This window comes from Zingiber officinale, chromosome 8B (genome assembly GCF_018446385.1).
Source record: "Zingiber officinale cultivar Zhangliang chromosome 8B, Zo_v1.1, whole genome shotgun sequence".
Classification (NCBI taxonomy): Eukaryota; Viridiplantae; Streptophyta; class Magnoliopsida; order Zingiberales; family Zingiberaceae; genus Zingiber; species Zingiber officinale.
Genome location: NC_056001.1, coordinates 54,728,219 through 54,746,961, shown reverse-complemented (window position 1 = coordinate 54,746,961; position 18,743 = coordinate 54,728,219).

Genomic DNA, 18,743 nt, shown 5'->3' with positions numbered 1-18,743 from the left:
TGTATACTGAAAGCCTAAGCTTTGTAAACATTCATTATGAATAAAGAATCACATTTGGTCAAATTGTCTACATTTGTTTGTAGTTGTTCATATAATTTATATTGTAGATAACATAGTATGTTGTGTCACATGCAGAAGATGATGTTATCAGTACCTTATAAATTATAAACAGTAGCTCACGACTAAAATGGAAAGGAATAAACCATTAGAAGGTCGTAGTGTAATTAGGTATTAGTTTATCTTGACTATATAATTACACTAGTACACTCAGAGTGTATTGAGTAGGACCATTAGAGATCGTTTCTTTTATACTGACTTTGTAAAGGAACAAAGACCTCAGTTATTATGGAAGTGTGTGCTCTTAATCCTAATGTAATAACAAGCACATATGTTTGATATTTATTTCTTTAATTTATCAATGGGTGAGATTTAGTTCGATGAATCAATAAACCCGATAAGTTGGTAAATGGTATCACTGATAGTGTGTGTTGTTGATTATAGAAGGAAACTGTGTCCTACAGATACTAGGTTGATAATGTCCTCAAGAGGAGCTCATAAAGATTGTCATGTTAAACCCTGCAGGTGGACTTAGTCCGACATGATAATAAGGTTGAGTGGTACTACTCTTGGACTTAGATATTAATTAAATGAGTTGTCAGTAACTCACTTAATTAGTGGACATTCGATATCTTAAACACAGGGAGACTAACACACTCATAATAAGAAGGAGCCCAAAAATGTAATTTGGGATTGGTGCGGTAGTTCAATGATAGTTCTCTAGTGGAATGAATTATCATTGATAAAATTAAGTTGTGTGTTCGGGGCGAACACGGGATGCTTAATTTTATCGGGAGACCAAAACCAATTCCTCCTCTCGGTCCCTATCGTAGCCTCTTATTTATAGAGTTCTATACCCACCTATACCCACCTTCTATACCCACCAATAGGGGGTCGGCCAAGCTAGCTTGGGAATCAAGCTAGGGCCGGCCTAGGTATAATATTGGGTGGTCGGCCCTAGCTTGAACCCAAGCTAGTGGGGGCCAGCCAAATTAAATTAAAAAGGGATTTTAATTTTAATTTTTATTATGTGGAAGAAATAATTTATTAAAGAGAATTAAAATTAAAATATCTCTCTTGTAAAAAATCTACAAAAGATTAAAGAAAGAGATTAGATCTCTTTCCTTATTTGTAGATTGGTGAGATATTTTATTTTCTCTTTAAAATTATTCACATGTTGATAAAATTAAAATTATAGAAATTTCCTTTTATCAACCATGAAGAGATTTTTAAAGAGAAATTTTATTTTTAAAATTTCCGGAAACAAATTAGGAAGTTTTAATTGTTGATTAAAACTTGTTTAATTTTTTCCTTCATTGATGTGGCCGGCCATTGGCTTTAATTTGGGAAATTTTATTTTATTTTTCTCAATTAAATCATGTCAAGGAAATTAAGGAAATTTTATTGTAATTAAATTTCCTAATTTACCTAGGCCAAGGAATATAAAGGAAGGGGTAGGGGTGCCTTCATGAGACACAACATCTATTATTTCTCTCCCTCTTTTGGTCCTTGGTGTGGCCGACCATCCTCTCCCTCTCTTCCTCTTGTGGTGGCCGAACCCTTCTCTTCCATTGGAGCTCTTGTGGAGGCCGGATACTACTCGGAGAAGAAGAAGAAGGAGGAGAGAAAGCTAGCATCTCTTGGAGCTTGGTTAGTGTTTTGATTTTCTTCCTTGGTGAAGCTTCCTCTTTGTTGGCCGAACCTAGCTAGGAGGAGAAGAAGGTGATTGGTGGTTTCTCGTCTCGGAAGATCGTTGCCCACACAACGTCCGAGGTTAGAAGAGGAATACGGTAGAAGATCAAGAGGTTTTTCTACTAGGTATAACTAGTAATTTTTCTTTCCGCATCATGCTAGTTATTTATGGAAATAATACCAAATACAAGAGGCTTACGTTCTAGAATTTCGAATATGTTTTTCGATGTTGTGTTCTTTTATTTTTTTCTTTTCCTTGTGATTTGATTGTTCTCTTTGGTTAACCTAAAGTTATTTTAGGAAATTAAATATTATCTTTCTATAAAAGGTTTTGTCTAGTCGGTGGTGGTTGCTCCCATATCCAAGAAGGCCATGTGCCTCGCCACGTCAGTACTGGGAACCAATTATGGAAATTAATATTTAATGGAATTAATAACTTAAGGAGACTTGGGTCGAATGTGTTAAGTTCCGCAGGAGATCCAAGTCAAAACCTAAAAGAACAAATAGATTAAGTTTTGGATCAAACGTGTTAAGTTCCGCAGGCGATCTAAAATTTAATTTAAAAGAACACATGTTAGCTAGGAAAAGGTTCAGACCTTTGTAAAAAAATTTTGTACAGTGGAACCTATAGATTTTCCGAGTAGCAACCAACAAATATGATTTGAGAAGAAAAGATTTTCAAACCCTTTTAATATTTTGAAATTAATTCATTAATCTTCTGACATTAATTGACTAATATTTTGATAAAATTTTTAAATGATTTTGGAATGATTTTCAAAAAGGGTTTTCAAATTATTTTTAAAGGTTCAAATGATTTTCAAAAGATTTTTGAAATTAAGTTTTAAAAGATTTGAAATGATTTCCAAAAGATTTTTGAAATTAAGTTTTAAAAGATTTTTGAAATGATATTTAACAGATTTTTGAAATGATTTTTTTTTAAAAAAAATTGAAATGTTTTTTAAAAGATTTTGAAATGATTTTTAACAGATTTTTGAAATGATTTTTAAAAGATTTTTGAAATTAAATTTTAAAATATTTTGAAATGATTTTCAAAAGATTTTTGAAATGATTTTTAAAAGATTTTTGAAATTAAGTTTTAAAAGATTTTGAAATGATTTTCAAAAGATTTTTGGAATTAAGTTTTAAAAGATTTTTGAAATGATTTTTAAAATATTTTTGAAATTAAGTTTTAAAAGATTTTTGAAATGATTTTCAAAAGATTTTTGAAATGATTTTTAACATATTTTTGAAATTAAGTTTTAAAAGATTTGAAATGATTTTCAAAAGATTTTTGAAATGATTTTTAAAAGATTTTTGAAATTAAGTTTTAAAAGATTCTGAAATGATTTTCAAAAGATTTTGAAATTAAGTTTTAAAAGATTTTTGAAATTAAGTTTTAAAAGATTTTGAAATGATTTTCAAAAGATTTTTGAAATGATTTTTAAAAGATTTTTGAAATTAAGTTTTAAAAGTTTTTGAAATGATTTTTAAAAGTTTTTGAAATGATTTTTAAAAGATTTTGAAATTATTTTAAAAGATTTTTGAAATGATTTTTAAAAGATTTTTGAAATTAAGTTTTAAAATATTTTTGAAATGATTTTTAAAATATTTTGAAATGATTTTAAAAGATTTTTGAAATAATTTTTAAAAGATTTTGAATTGATTTTAAAAGATTTTTGAAATGATTTTTAAAAGATTTTTGAAATTAAGTTTTAAAAGATTTTGAAATGATTTTCAAAAGATTTTTGAAATTAAGTTTTAAAAGATTTTGAAATGATTTTAAAAGATTTTTTAAATGATTTTAAAAGATTTTTGAAATGATTTTCAAAAGATTTTTGAAATTAAGTTTTAAAAGATTTGAAATGATTTTCAAAAGATTTTTGAAATTAAGTTTTAAAAGATTTTTGAAATGATTTTAAAAGATTTTTGAAATGATTTTAAAAGATTTTTGAAATTAAGTTTTAAAAGATTTTGAAATGATTTTCAAAAGATTTTTGAAATTAAGTTTTAAAAGATTTGAAATGATTTTTAAAAGATTTTTGAATTGAAGTTTTAAAAGATTTTTGAAATGATTTTATAAGATTTTTGAAATGATTTTATAAGATTTTTGAAATGATTTTAAACGATTTTTGAAATGATTTTCTAAAGATTTTTGAAATTAAGTTTTAAAAGATTTTTGAAATTAAGTTTTAAAAGATTTAAAATGATTGTCAAAAGATTTTTGAAATGATTTTTAAAAGATTTTTGAAATTAAGTTTTAAAAGATTTTGAAATGATTTTCAAAAGATTTTTGAAATGAAGTTTTAAAAGATTTTTGAAATGATTATCAAAAGATTTTTGAAATTAAGTTTTAAAAGATTTTTGAAATGATTTTTAAAAGATTTTTGAAATTAAGTTTTAAAAGATTTGAAATGATTTTCAAAAGATTTTGAAATAATTTTAAAAGATTTTTTAAATGATTTTTAAAAGATTTTGAAATGATTTTAAAAGATTTTTGAAATGATTTCAAAAGATTTTTGAAATTAAGTTTTAAAAGATTTGAAATGATTTTCAAAAGATTTTTGAAATAATTTTCAAAATATTTTTGAAATTATGTTTTAAAAGATTTTGAAATGATTTTCAAAAGATTTTAATGATTTTGAAAAGATTTTTGAAATAATTTTTAATTTTTTAGTCATCTCACCCGATCTAAATTTTCAATCAGGAACCCTATAATTGTTGTGAGATGAATTATGGTCGAATTTTAGGATAAGGTTTAACTTTGTGTTAGATTCAGATTTAGCTTTGGGTTCAACAAGTAAGCATTCTTTGGATAAACTTCTGGGCTATGGTGAGTCACAAGGAACTCATTAAAGTAACCATGCCTTCGAGGTTTTCCAAATAGTCTTACCCATTGAACTTAATACTAAACCTTGGTCTAACTAGTTAGGATCCATTTAAGGGTAGCTTCGGTCAGTTCCACTTGGCCAAATACACCAGGTCGAAGCTATATCTTCCTAGACATGCGATGCCCAAGCTTCCCTAACGTACTATCATCCAAAAATTTTACCAGTACTGTGGATCAAGTTAAACCTAGCTCGTTTTAATCTAACCTTAATTACCCTGCCGAGTAATCTACTATTGTTTTACCCATTTCGGGTAGATTAAGTTCAGTTACCCTGTCGGGTAGTTCAGTTTGGGGGTGCCAGCTATTCTGGATCCTCCATCTATATTTGAATTCGAATTATTTTGAATTTATAATTTAATTTCGAAATTTTAAATTTGATTTTGAATTTTGAATTTAATTTTAAATTTAATTTGAATTATGTTCTTAATATTATTTTTCTATTAGCTCCCCTGGATCATAGCCTCGATATGGTCTATCAAGGTAATAGACTTGATCCTTGGGGACCCAATAGTGACCAGTTCCAACTTGATTAACCAAGTTAGATTTTGGCACCCATGCTTGGATAATTTTTCTATTATTTCTATTTGTTAGGATCGATGGACGCGGCTAGAGAGAAGCAAACCTCAACACGAAGATGTAACGAGGTTCGGAGATGATACTCCTACTCCTCGGCGTGTCCGTAAGGTGGACGAAGCCTATTAATCCGTCGGTGGATGAGTCCCCGGAAAACCGGCTAATATAAACTCCTTATGGGTGGAGAAACCTCGCCACAAAAACTTACAACAGCAAGAAGGAGTACAAGTACAGCAAGAAGCAAAATACAATACAACTGTAAAACCTTCGCTTACCAGCAGCTTCAAGCGACGCCTACAACAGCAGGAACCCAGCCGAAAGGAAGCTCACGCGAAGCTTAGACGAGAGCTCAGCAAAGCTCGCAGAAGAACTTGCAGCAGCAAGAAGAAGAGGCAGGAACAAGAAGAAGCAGAAGCTTCGGAGAAGAAGAAGAATGAGAGAGAGAGTCCACTGTAAAAGCCCTCAGCCCTTTTATAGCCTGCATCCACCTGCGAGAAGAACAGAGGCCAAAGACAGCAGAAGAATCTAGCCGTTGTCTCTCAACGGCTAGGGCCAGACCGATCAGGCATCACCCTGATCGGTTTGGGGCTGATCTGATCGGTCGTGGGGACCGATCAGGCTCTATGCTGATCGGTCCCCAGACCGATCAGAATGCTTTCACAGAGAGTTGCCCAACTCTCTGTGCGTACCATGATCGGTCCCGGGGACCGATTAGGCTTCCTGCTGATAGGTCCCCAGACCGATCAGTAAGCTCACAGAGGCACACTGATCGCTTTCTGATCGGTCTCCAGACCGATCCAGGTCTTGGTTTTTGCCCAAACCAAGTCCAAACCAATATCCGGTCAACCTTGACCTCCTGGTACATCATGCTTACATCCGGTCACTCCCTTGACCTGCTAAGACTCCCCACCAAGTGTCCGGTCAATCCCTTTGACCCACTTGGGCTTTTCTCTTTGTGTCAAGTATCCGGTCACTCCCTTGACCTACTTGACCTTCTCAACACCAGATGTCCGATCATCCTTGATCCATCTGGATTTTCCCTTGCCCGGCTTCACTCACCAGGACTTTCACCTAGCTTCACTCACTAGGGTTTTCACCTGGCTTTACTCACCAGGATTTCCAATCTGCCCGGCTTCACTCACCAGGACTTTCCAACTGCCTGGCTTCACTCACCAGGACTTTCCCACTGCCTGGCTTCACTCACCAGGACTTTCACCTAGCTTCACTCACTAGGGTTTTCACAACTGCCTGGCTTCACTCACCAGGACTTTCCCACTGCCTGGCTTCACTCACCAGGACTTATCCGTCTGTCTGGCTTCACTCACCAGGACTTTCCACATCCGGTCCAGAGAACGAGCTACAGAGCCCTCTCCGACTTCCCATGTGCCAAGCTTCTATACTTGGACTTCTCCGTGCCAAGTCTCCATACTTGGACTTTTCCCGTGCCAAGCTCCCTGCTTGGACTTTTCACCATGCCAAACTCCCTGCTTGGACTTTTCCCATGCCAAGCTCCCTGCTTGGACTTTTCTCGTGCCAAGCTCCCTGCTTGGACTTTTCCGAGTCAGGTCAACTCACCTCGGGTAAACCAGGTCAACCTTGACCACGAGTTGCACCTACAATCTCCCAAGCTTGTATCCTTGTAAAACATCAAGATACAACTTTTCTGTTCATGTCAAATATTGTCAAACATAACTCGTCAAACATCAAAACACAACTCGAGTCAAGTCAACTCGAGTCTGGTCAACCAGGTCAACCTTGACCTAAGGTTGCACCAACACTATTAACTAGCGATAAATATGATTTGTATTTTATTTTAGTTTTAAATCCAAGTCCAGCTTTGTTGTAAACAGCTCGCTGTTTTCCAAGAATCAGATCCAGATTCTTGGAGCCCAAGGTGAACCGTTCCAATGTGTCCTTGAGTTCTTTAATTTAAGCTTTCAAATTGGAATTTTCTTCCTCAAGTTGTTGGACTTGAGTTGAACTTCCAATTTGAACTGACTCAGTTAAAGAGCTCGAGTCAGTCGCTTCCTTAAGGGCTGTTACTTCCTTTTGGAGCGACTTAACCCGGACGTTGGATTTAGCCAACTTTTTTATTAAGTAAGGTAATAATTCATGCAAGTTATCTAATTAAAATTCTGTGAGTAGTGAACTTACAGTGGGTTTTGGTCCTTTGGAAATGAATGCGGATTCGTGGCTTCGATCAGACTTAGTCTCGGATTCTCTCTCGGTTTCTGACTCATACTCGGACTCAGTTTCCGCCATGGTTGCTAGTACTGGTAGAGCGAGGAAGCTCGTCGGTTCTTCTTTGTCGGACCCGGATTCATCTGAAGACTCGGACCATATCTTTTCCTTTGTCTTACTTGTACCTGCAACCATCGTAATACCTTCCTCGGCCGAAGTAGTATTATTCTGCTCATCTAATTCAAATAAATCATTTATTAAATTATGCCTACTTACTTGATCGTCGGAAGTGCCCTCGTGTAGTTCCATCAACTTTTGCCAAAACTCTTTTGCACTTGCGAAGGAGCCGATGCGGTTCAGTTCTTCATTGGTTAGGCCACATTGTAGCATGCAGGTTGCTTTGGCATCGGCTTCAACTTTTTTCATTGTGCTAGAATCCCAGTTGATGCATGAGATAAGTTCTCCGGTGTCGTCACGTGGAAGTTCGAGTCCGGTCTGGATGATGATCCACATCTCGACTTGCGTCTTGAGGTGGTATTCCATCCAGTTCTTCCAGTATCCAAAGTCCTCGCTAGAAAAGAGCAGCGGTCGGATGGTGCAGAATCCTTCTTGGAATGCCATTTTAAAAGAACCTTGCACAAAAAAAAAATAGCAAAAAAAATGTACCAGGACTTGATCCTGGATTAGCAGTGCGGTATGGAAGGATAGAAATAGAAGTTCACGAATTTAAAAAAATAATAAAATATTTTTTAAAAAATATTGTTTCAAATTTCTGAAATTGCGATATTTCGCTAATGCTGACTTATGGTGAAAAGATGAGAATGAGTTTTTCGAAAATAATTTTGGAGGGAAAAACGAAAGGCGTAAGGTTTTATCTTTAACCTATACAAACGACAAAGCCACAAAAAATGTTTGAATGGTGGTTGCACTAGTTCAAAGCGACCCCACTCTGATACCAATTGTTGGATCGAGACGCGCTAGAGGGGGGGTGAATAGCGCTCGTGGCTATTTCATTTTTCGAATCGCAAAAACTATCGGAGTAATTAAAACGCAGCGGAATAAAGTAAAGAAACACAAACAGAAGGACACAGAGAATTTTACTTCGTTCGGAGCCTTGATCGACTCCTACTCGAAGGCCCGCGATCCTTGATCACTTTGCGTGGGCAACAACTATAAGCTCGATAAAATGATTACAAGATAACGTACAAATAAATGCAAAAACTAATTATACCGACGGCAAGAATAGAATCTCGGATCTTCGGGTCGTCGTAAACTTGTAGCATCACTTTCGGGAGTCTTTCAGAGCAGCACGTTGGAGACAAAAGACTTGGAAATTGTTGTTGAGAGCTGCTGGTCGAAACCCCTTATAAAGGGTGTTCAAGGCGCCTTTTACTTGTTAGAGTGTATACTAAAAGCCTAGCTTTTGGTATAAACATTTATCTAGAAATAAGAATCACATTGGTCAAATGTCTACATTTATGCTAAATGTAGTTGTTCAATTAATTTATATTGTAGATAACATGGTGTGTGGTGTCACACACAGAGGATCATGTTATCAGTACCTTATAAATTATAAACAGTAACTCACGACCATAATGGAAAGGAACAAACCATTGGAAGGTCGTAGTGTAATTAGGTATTAGTTTATCTTAACTATATAATTACACTAGTACACTTAGAGTGTATTGAGTAGGACTATTAGAGGTCGTTTCTTTTATACTGACTTTATAAAGAAACAAAGACCTCAATTATTATGGAAGTGTGTGCTCTTAATCCTAATATAATAACAAGCACATATATTTGATATTTATTTCTTTAATTTATCAATGGGTGAGATTTAGTTCGATGAATCAATAAGCCCGATAAGTTGGGAAATAATATCACTTATAGTGTGTATTGTTGATTATAGAAGGAAACTGTGTCCTAGTGATCTAGGTTGAGAATGTCCTCAAGAGGAGCTCATAAGGATTGTCATGTTAAACCCTGCAGGTGGACTTAGTCCGGCATGACGATAAGGTTGAGTGGTACTACTCTTGGACTAAGATATTAATTAAATGAGTTGTCAGTAACTCGCTTAATTAGTGGACATTTGACATCTTAAACACAGGGAGACTAACACACTCATAATAAGAAGGAGCCCAAAATGTAATTTGGGATTGGTGCGGTAGTTCAATAATAGTTCTTTAGTGGAATGAATTATTATTGATGGAATTAAGTTGTGTGTTCGGGGCGAACACGGGAAGCTTAATTTCATCGGGAGACCAAAACCAATTCCTCCTCTCGGTCCCTATCGTAGCCTCTTGTATATAGAGATTTATACCCACCACATACCCACCTTCTTACCCAACCAATAGGGGTCGGCCAAGCTAAGCTTGAAGTTCAAGCTTAGGGCCGGCCAAGCCTAAAGGTTGGCCTTAAGGTGGCCGGCCAATAGCTTGGAGCCCAAGTTTAGGTGGCCGGCCACATCATATTAAAAAGGATTTTTTATTAAAATTATTTTTATGTGGATATCATAGTTTTAAAAGAGAGTTTAAAAATTAAATCTTTCCTTTAAAAGCTTTCTACAAAAGATTAAGAAAAGATTTGAAATCTTTCCTTATTTGTAGATTGAAAGGAGATTTTATTTTTAAGAAAAACTTTCCTTTTTGACCATGATAATAATTTAAAAGAGAAGTTTAAAAATTAAATATTCTCTTTTATTAGTTTCTACAAAAAATTAAGAAAAGATTTGATATCTTTCCTTATTTGTAGATTGAAAAGAGATTTTAATTTTTAGAGATAACTTTCCTTTTGGAAATTATCCACATGTTTAGAAGAAGAATTTTAATTTATAAAATTTCCTTTTTATTAACCAATCATGAAGGGATAAAAATTATTGGAGAAATTTTTATAAATTTCTAGAAACAAATTAGGAAGTTTTAATTCTTGTGTGAATTAAATTTTCCTTGTTTTGGGGAATTAGAAGTGGCCGGCCATTATTATTAAAAGAAGAAAATTGTTTTTTAATTAAAATAATTTTTCTTTTTTATGACAAAAGAATTAAGGAATTTTTTATTAAAATTTCCTTATTTGTCAAGACCAAGGATTATAAAAAAGGGGGTAGAGGTGTCTTCACGAGTGATTAACTCTATTATTCTTCTCCTCTCTTTTCCTCCTTGGTGGTCGGCCCTAGCTTCTTCCTCTTCTCTTCTTCTTATGGCCGGCGGCAACCTCTCTTGGAGCTCTTGATGGTGGCCGGTTCTAGCTAGGAGAAGAAGGAGAGAAAGGTGGTTTTGTTTCTTGCATCCCTTGGAGCTTGGTGGTGGTGGCCGGACCTCTACTTCTCTTGGAGAATTGTGGTGGCCGAAACTTGCAAGGAAGAAGAAGGTGCTTGGTGGTTCTCATCTCGGAAGATCATTGCCCACACAACGTCCGAGGTTAGAAGAGGAATACGGTAGAAGATCAAGAGGTCTTTTTAGAAGGTATAACTAGTAATTTTTCCTTTCCGTATCATGCTAGTTATTTATGGAAATTATACCAAATACAAGAGGCATACGATTCTAGTATTTCGAATATGTTTTTCGAAGTTGTGTTCTTTTATTTTTATTTTCCTTGTGATTTGATTGTTCTTTTTGGTTGACCTAAAGTTATTTTAGGAAATTAAATATTAGCTTTCCATAAAAGGTTTTGTCTAGTCGTTGGTGGTTATTCCCATATCCAAGAAGGTCATGTGCCTCGCCACGTCAGTACTGGGAACCAATTATGGAAATTAATATTTAATGGAATTAATAACTTAGGTGATTTGGATCAAACGTGTTAAGTTCCGCAGGAGATCCAAGTCTAAACCTTAAAGAACAAATAGATTAAGTTTTGGATCAAACGTGTTAAGTTCCGCAGGCGATCCAAAATTTAATTTAAAAGAACACATGGTAGCTAGGAAAAGGTTTAGACCTTTGTACAAAATTTTTGTACAGTGGAACCTCTAGGTTTTCCGAGTAGCAACCAACACTACTGTTCACCAAGGCGCCTTGAAAGAGCCGAGTCAGCCGCGGAGATAAGTGCTGAACTGGTCGAACCTTATCAGGTTCATGCGCCTCCAACCACTCCAAGGCGCCTTCATCAAGCTGTCCAAGGCGCCTTCCACTGTTCACCAAGGCGCCTCTAAGCTTGCTTCGCAGCCAGCTCCAGCCTTGCACCCGAGGCGCCTCCAAGCTCCATGGAGGCGACTCGGTACTGTTCATCCGAGGCCAATTATGCATTTTGGTCCCTGCAAGATATGTTAATCCCAAAAATACCCTGCAACACAAAGGTTAGCATAAAACAACAGTATAAATATGATAATGACAGTCTTCGGACTGTCCGAGTCTGACTTCGGATTTCCGACCGGAAATCCTAGGTCGACCTGACGCCTACTGTTCCCACTACGGGGAACGCATCCTCACCTACTCTACTCAGGGGATTTACCTGTTGCCAGTGCGATCCTCCAGATCGACTGGACTTTTGCTTAGCACTCGACGCTTCCGGACTTTCTGCTGGACATCCGCTTCCCGGCTAGTTCAGTTTTTCACCTGGTTCGCGACACCAGGACTTTCCACTTAAGGTTACCACCCCTAGGACTTTTGCCTGAAGCCATCGACCTGCCAAGACTTTCCGCATAGGGTTACCACCCCCTATGACATAGGGTTACCACCCCCTAGGGTTTTCATCTTGTCTTACCGCAGTTAGGACTTTTCTCCACCTAGGGTTACCACCCCCTAGAACCTAGGGTTACCACCCCCTAGGATTTTCACCTGCCTAACCGCAGTTAGGACTTTCCTGAAACACTTAGTCAAGCACGTTAGATCACAAACAGCTTAACTTTGAATCCTTTGTCATTATCAAAATTCAGGTTCGATCGTCGGATGCTTCCCGCACCAACAATAATACCATAAAAAATTATGAATAAAAATTAAAAAATATCATAAATTATACAAATCATTAAAAACAGAGATGCGGTTTTTTATTAAAAATGAAGTTAAAAACACACCTCATCGAATAATTTATCTAAAAAAAAATTCCTTAGTGTTATGCAATTATACAATTGTTACCATAAAAAATTATGAATAAAAATTAAAAAATATCATAAATTATACAAATCATTAAAAACAGAGACGTTGTTTTTTTATTAAAAATGAAGTTAAAAACACACCTCATCGAATAATTTATCTCAAAAAAAAATCCTTAGTGTTATGCAATTATACAATTGTTACTACAACCTTATTTTTCACTTTCTATACTATTGTAGCAATTATAACCCCCTAATATAGCATATAGAAGCTACTTCATAATTATTATAATGTGTAACATATAATACAATATTGTTATAATATTATAGCAGTTTCATATAATACAATACTTCACAGTTATAGTTATTTAAATTTTATTAAAATTATTTTAAATTAGTCAAAAAAATATTTTAAAATAATTATAAAAGTAACTAAGTTAGCTATCACAATACTATAATAGTATCCTATTAAATGTTATACAAAATTACAACAGTAACAAATTAGCAGATATGTGTTATAACAACTATCGAGTAAATTATAGAAATTATAGTAACTAATCTTATAAACTAGAATATCACGGAAAGTAAGTGTTGGAATTCCAAGGTATTTTGATGTGATTAAACAAGTTAAGTTAGATTTTGTTTTGTCTAACTCTTGTGTCTAAGTGTGCAGGAGCTTAGGAACACAGGAAGACGCGGCTAGCGAGAAGGACGACACGGGAAGAGAGTCGACGGGCTCGGTGCGTCCGAGAGACGAGGTGACCGCGGAAGAGTACACCGGTGGACGAGAAGAACGTGCGCGGCGTTCGAGGGACGAGAAATCGGGAAAGAAGGCTGCTCGAGGAGAAGGTCGGAACTTGAGTTCGGGTGTGCCCTATTCCGGATGGCCGAGATCACCCAAGCTAGCGGAGCTGGAGCGAACAAGACCCGGACCGAGACGAGCTGAACCGGAGACGAAAAAGTCAACCTCTGTTGACTTTAGGGCTCAGGGCGCCCAGAACCATTCCGGGCGCTCGGACCAGAGAAATTGACCAGATCGAGTCAAACTCGATCTGAACGTTGGGGGATAAAATTTTATCCCCCCAGGGCGCCCGGAACCCTTCGAGGTGTCCCGACCAGTGCTATAAATATAACACTGGTTTGCACAGATCATTCAAGTCACTTGTAATCAGTTTTCTCTGTGCTTTCATTTCTGTTCTTTTTATTTATGCTATCAACGCTGTAAAGAGGCTACTCTGGCCGAAGGAGATCATCAGATAGTGCGCTTACTTTCCTTGGATTAGCAATCCCCTGATTGCAAACTAAGTAAACCTCTGTATCTGATTTACATTTTATTAGTCTCTTTATTTTGATTACAAGTTCTTTTAAATTAGTTGAATATCCGAGAAATGTTTGTGTTTTTTTTTTGTAGGGCAATTCACCCCTCCCCTCTTGCCGGCCTCCAAAGGGACCAACAAGTGGTATCAGAGCAAGGCGCTTCTGGAGGACTAACCGTCGATCGAAGCAACGAGATGGCCGGACCAAGCATCGTTCCACCAAAATTCGAGGGGGACTTCGCACACTGGAAGCGTCGTATGGAGGTATTCCTAAAAACTGATTTCGAAATTCGGTTAATTATAAAGTATGGGTTTGTAGCTCCGGCGGATTAAGATGGAGAAGAAAAAGAAGAGAGTCAGTGGACAAAGAAGGAGCAGAATGAGTCCGTAGCGAATAACCGTGCGGAATATCACCTGCTCAGCATGTTGCCGCCTCAAGAAGTCAACTGCATCGGAAGCTATTCATCTGCTAAAGAACTCTGGGAGAAGTTCCTGGAACTCCACGAAGGCACGTCCGAAGCGAAGCTCGCAAGAAGAGACATCCTTCGGAACAGACTGACGAACATCCGTCTGGAGAAAGGTGAGAAGGTAGCCGATCTACACGCGAAGGTAAAAGAATTGATTACCGGTCTCGAGAACCTCGGTGAAACGGTAACAAACCGGGACACCATACGCTACGCTCTCAACGCATTTCCCAGAACTCCAGAATGGACGTCAATCATCTACGCCTATTACATTTCAAAGGACATGGAGGTAAGTACCTTAGAAGAATTGTTCTCTACACTTGAACTACATGAAACCAGGTGTGTTGGGACAACAAAGGAAGCAAGCCAGATGATTGCACTAAACGCAACCAAGAAGGATGAACCTGAGTCATATTCCGAAGAGGATCAGGAAGCATATATGGTAAGAAACTTTAAAAAGTTTCTTGGATCTAATAAATTTAAAGAAATGCAGAATAAAAAGAATCCAAGAAATAGAAGAAGGATGCGTTGCTACCAGTGTCAAAGGAAGGACACCTAAAAGAGGATTGCCTAGAACTAAAGAAAGACAAAGGCAAAATATCCAAGAAGCAGAAGAATCTAAAAGCTACTTGGGACGACACTTCATCATCTGAGTCCGAGATTCAAGAATATGTCGGGCTAGCGCTGATGGCAAGCTACGAAGGGCAAAGCACATCAGAACCTATCATCGATGAAGGGGGAGCGACCTCAGATGAAAGCAACGAAGCAGGAGGAGATTCAGGCTTCAAGTCTGATATGGTAAGTGAGGTATGCCTCTTACCCCCTGATCAACTTTACTTTGGAATTAAATCTATGGCAAAATCCATGTATAAATTAGAAAATAAAATTACCAAATTAGAAAATAAAATTTTAGAAACAATTTTTTTTTTGACAAAATCATGTCTTATAGAGGATTTTGATAAATTGAAAATTGAAAATGAAAAACTAAAAGAAGAAATAGAAAGATTGAAATAGGCTAATGGTTCAAATATTTTTACTTTTAGAAATTATAAAGGTTTAAATTGGTATTATAGATTTCAACAAAGTCAAATTAGAAAAATATCAAAAGTCTATATACTTAGGAAATACTTGATTAACCCTGTAGGTAGGAACCTCTATTAGGTTCCGAAAACATGTTTAACTTGAATTTAAAATTAAACTTAGCATTTTTCAGCGAGAAAGTTAAACAGATAGTTTCTTTATGAGGCTTTGTCTAAGGAAGTGGTTGTTGCTCCAATAACCAAGAAGGCCTAGTGCCTCGCCACGACCTGGAAGCCAAAATATTGAAATCAAATATTTAATTAACTTTCTGAAAAAAGTATTAAAATTAGAATTAAATAATGCTTAAAAGTTTTTAAACATTTGTTTTAAAAATTTTGTTTAACTTAGAAAATGTTTCTATTGCAAATATGCTTTAAAAGAGTTATTCAATGTGTTTTAAAAAATTTAAAAAAAAATCCCTTAGACAATTTTTAAAATTGACTTAGAAATTTTTTTATGAAAATTGCCTTAGGATTTTTCTTTACTTATGAATTTTTTTTTAAGGAAATGTTGAAACAAGTTTCAAACTTAAATTTTAGAATTTTTTTTTAAAATTCTGAAAGATGTTTTACTTAAAAATTTTTTCGAAAGAAAATCCTGAAGAGTGTCTTTACTTAGACATTTTTGCAAAAACTTTTGAAAAAATTCTCAAATTAATAAAAAGAACCCCATTATTGCAAATTTAAAAAAAGTGTTTCGAAAGATTTTTTTTTTTTTTTTGACTTGTTAAAAGGAACCCCATTTTTTATGTGATCAAAGGGGGAGAAGAATGTTAAGTCTAGGGGGAGGTACATTTGTTTTAATTGAAAAATCTTTAGACTTATTTGCAAATTAACTGTTTTTATTGCATATGTTTACATTAGCTTAACTTGGGTTGCTCACATCAAAAAGAGGGAGATTGTTGGAACCCCAAGGTGTTTTGATGTGATCAAACAAGTTAAGTTAGGTCCTGTTTTGTCTAACCCTTGTGTCTAAGTGTGCAGAAGCTTAAGAACACAAGAAGTCGAGCGGAAGATGCGGCTAGCGAGAAGGACGACACGGGAAGAGAGCCGATGGGCTAGGTGCGTCCGAGGGACGAGGTGACCGCGGAAGAGTACACCAGTAGACGAGAAGAACGTGCGCGTCGTTCGAGGGATGAGAAACCGGGAAGGAAGGCTGCTCGAGGAGAAGGGCGGAACTTGGGTTCGGGTGAGCCCTATTCCGGATGGCCGAGATCACCCAAGCTAGCGAAGCCAGAGCGAACAAGACCCGGACCGAGACGAGCTGAACCGGAGACGAAAAAGTCAACCTCTATTGACTTTAGGGCTTAGGGCGCCCGGAACCATTCCTGGCGCCCGAAGCAGCCCGGGGCGCTCAGAACCCTTCCAGGCGCCCGGGCCAGAGAAATTGACCAGATCGAGTCAAACTCGATTTGAATGTTGGGGGATAAAATTTTATCCCCCCAGGGCGTCCGGAACCCTTCGGGGCACCCCGACCAATGCTATAAATATAGCATTGGTTTGTACAGATCATTCAACTCACTTGTAATCAGTTTTCTCTGTGCTTTCATTTCTGTTCTTTTTATTTGTACTGTCAACGCTGTAAAGAGGCTACTCCGCCCGAAAGAGATCATCAGATAGTACGCTTACTTTCCTTGGATTAGCAATTCCCTGATTACAAACCAAGTAAACCTCTGTGTTTGATTTGCATTTTATTAGTCTCTTTATTTTGATTACAAGTTCTTTTAAATTAGTTGAATATCCGAGAAAGGTTTATGTTTTTTTTATACGGCAATTCACCCCTCCCCTCTTGCCGACCTCCAAAGGGACCAATAGTAAGAGGAATATATAATGGAATGTGATTTTGACTTTTTTTAAAAAATATATATATTCTTTTCATGATTTACATTGATACTATGGATAAAGTAAGACTCCCAAAGTTCGGGTCCAAGTCAAGAAAATTGACTGATGTGACGATCAAAGTCAAGGAGGAGACAACCCTCAGGGCTAACACGGTAACATGGCTCGGCTAAGTAATCTAGCCGATCGGACTTTTAGTTCGATCGGAGCCCAAGTTCTCATGGCTTAGGGAAAGCTTGAGATGAACTATTTTAGTTTGATTCAAAAGCACACGATCACATGACTCAACGAGCGATCTAGCCAATCAGACCATTTGACCGATTGGATCGGACTCTAAGTCCTCAAAGAGGCCGAGTCAAGTTACTAGAGAGGTCAAGTCGAGTCCTTAAAGAGGCCAAGTCCTCAAGGTGGTTTACATCCCTTAGCCCCTCCTTGTGATACCTGGGCGTAGAAATAATTTTGGATGCGATACCCCCTACTTATGAGGTGGTCGAGAAGAGACCGATGGCGCCGCAATGGGGCCAATAGGCATGGAAGGGTCTGTTGGTGTCCATGTAAAAAGAGTGGCAATAGAAGAACTGGCCTAGTGCACAAGAGGTGCTGATAAGGAACTCTCCCCTCGCTTAGACGGTGGACGAGGGAAAGGTATTGTGGGAGAAGTTGGAGGTGCAGGCGCATCCTACCGGCATCTCTTACAACAAATGCGTAGAGACACATCGAACGTGTTAGACTCAAAAGGGATCAGCTCAAGAACCATGGAAGGCTGAGCAGATGGCAACTCTTCCATGTTGGTCGTCGCATCACTATCCGCGGCTTTGCTGGCTTGGCTCCCTCCTAGCTGATCGACCCCTCAGGCAAGCCAATTGGCAGAGCATCGCAGCAACCTAGCTCGGCTTCCGCATGCTCATTCATCTCTGCATCTTCCAGTCTAGTGGAATTGGGCAAACATGTCTTCCACATGGTGTCAGTTGTAAAACAGTAAAAGAAAATCAATTGGATGTAACATCAGAAAGGGGATGAATTTCTTACTGAAGCTATGGTAGGGCAGTCTGGCTCGGATAGAACTGAGCCCGAAGATGTACAAGACACCCTCGATGAGTGGCTTGTGTATGTTGAATTTTAAGCCAGACAGAGTCTTGGGGTATACTTAGGCACACTGCGATACACTCAAGTAGCTCCAGTGCAAGAGGTAACTTCATCTGTCAGCCGATTGAGAACGATACAAGAGGAATAGATCAGATGTAGAAATAGTGAGATTTTTAACCTTTGTTAGAGGTATGCATTTTGTCAAAAACACAGATCTCACTCGGGCCTAGAAAAGGAAAACACCTATTTCAAATTTCTTGGAATAGTAAAAATAGTGGAAAACGAGGGGGCTTATAGGAATGTGATATAATCAAAAGAGAATAACAATCTCTTATAATAGCCTTATAGAGTTCGAAGTGCCCCCGGGGCTATGGTACAGCGGTAGGGTATCCAGGTTATCACCCAGACACCCACGGTTCGAGCCCTAGTTATGACGAATTTGTAGGAATTTTTCCTCCAAATGGGGCACACAACTAAATGATGCTGGGCTCTTAGGCTGCCCGCTGCGAGCGCTTCCCGATTTACCCTGGTGGATGGTGGAAAACT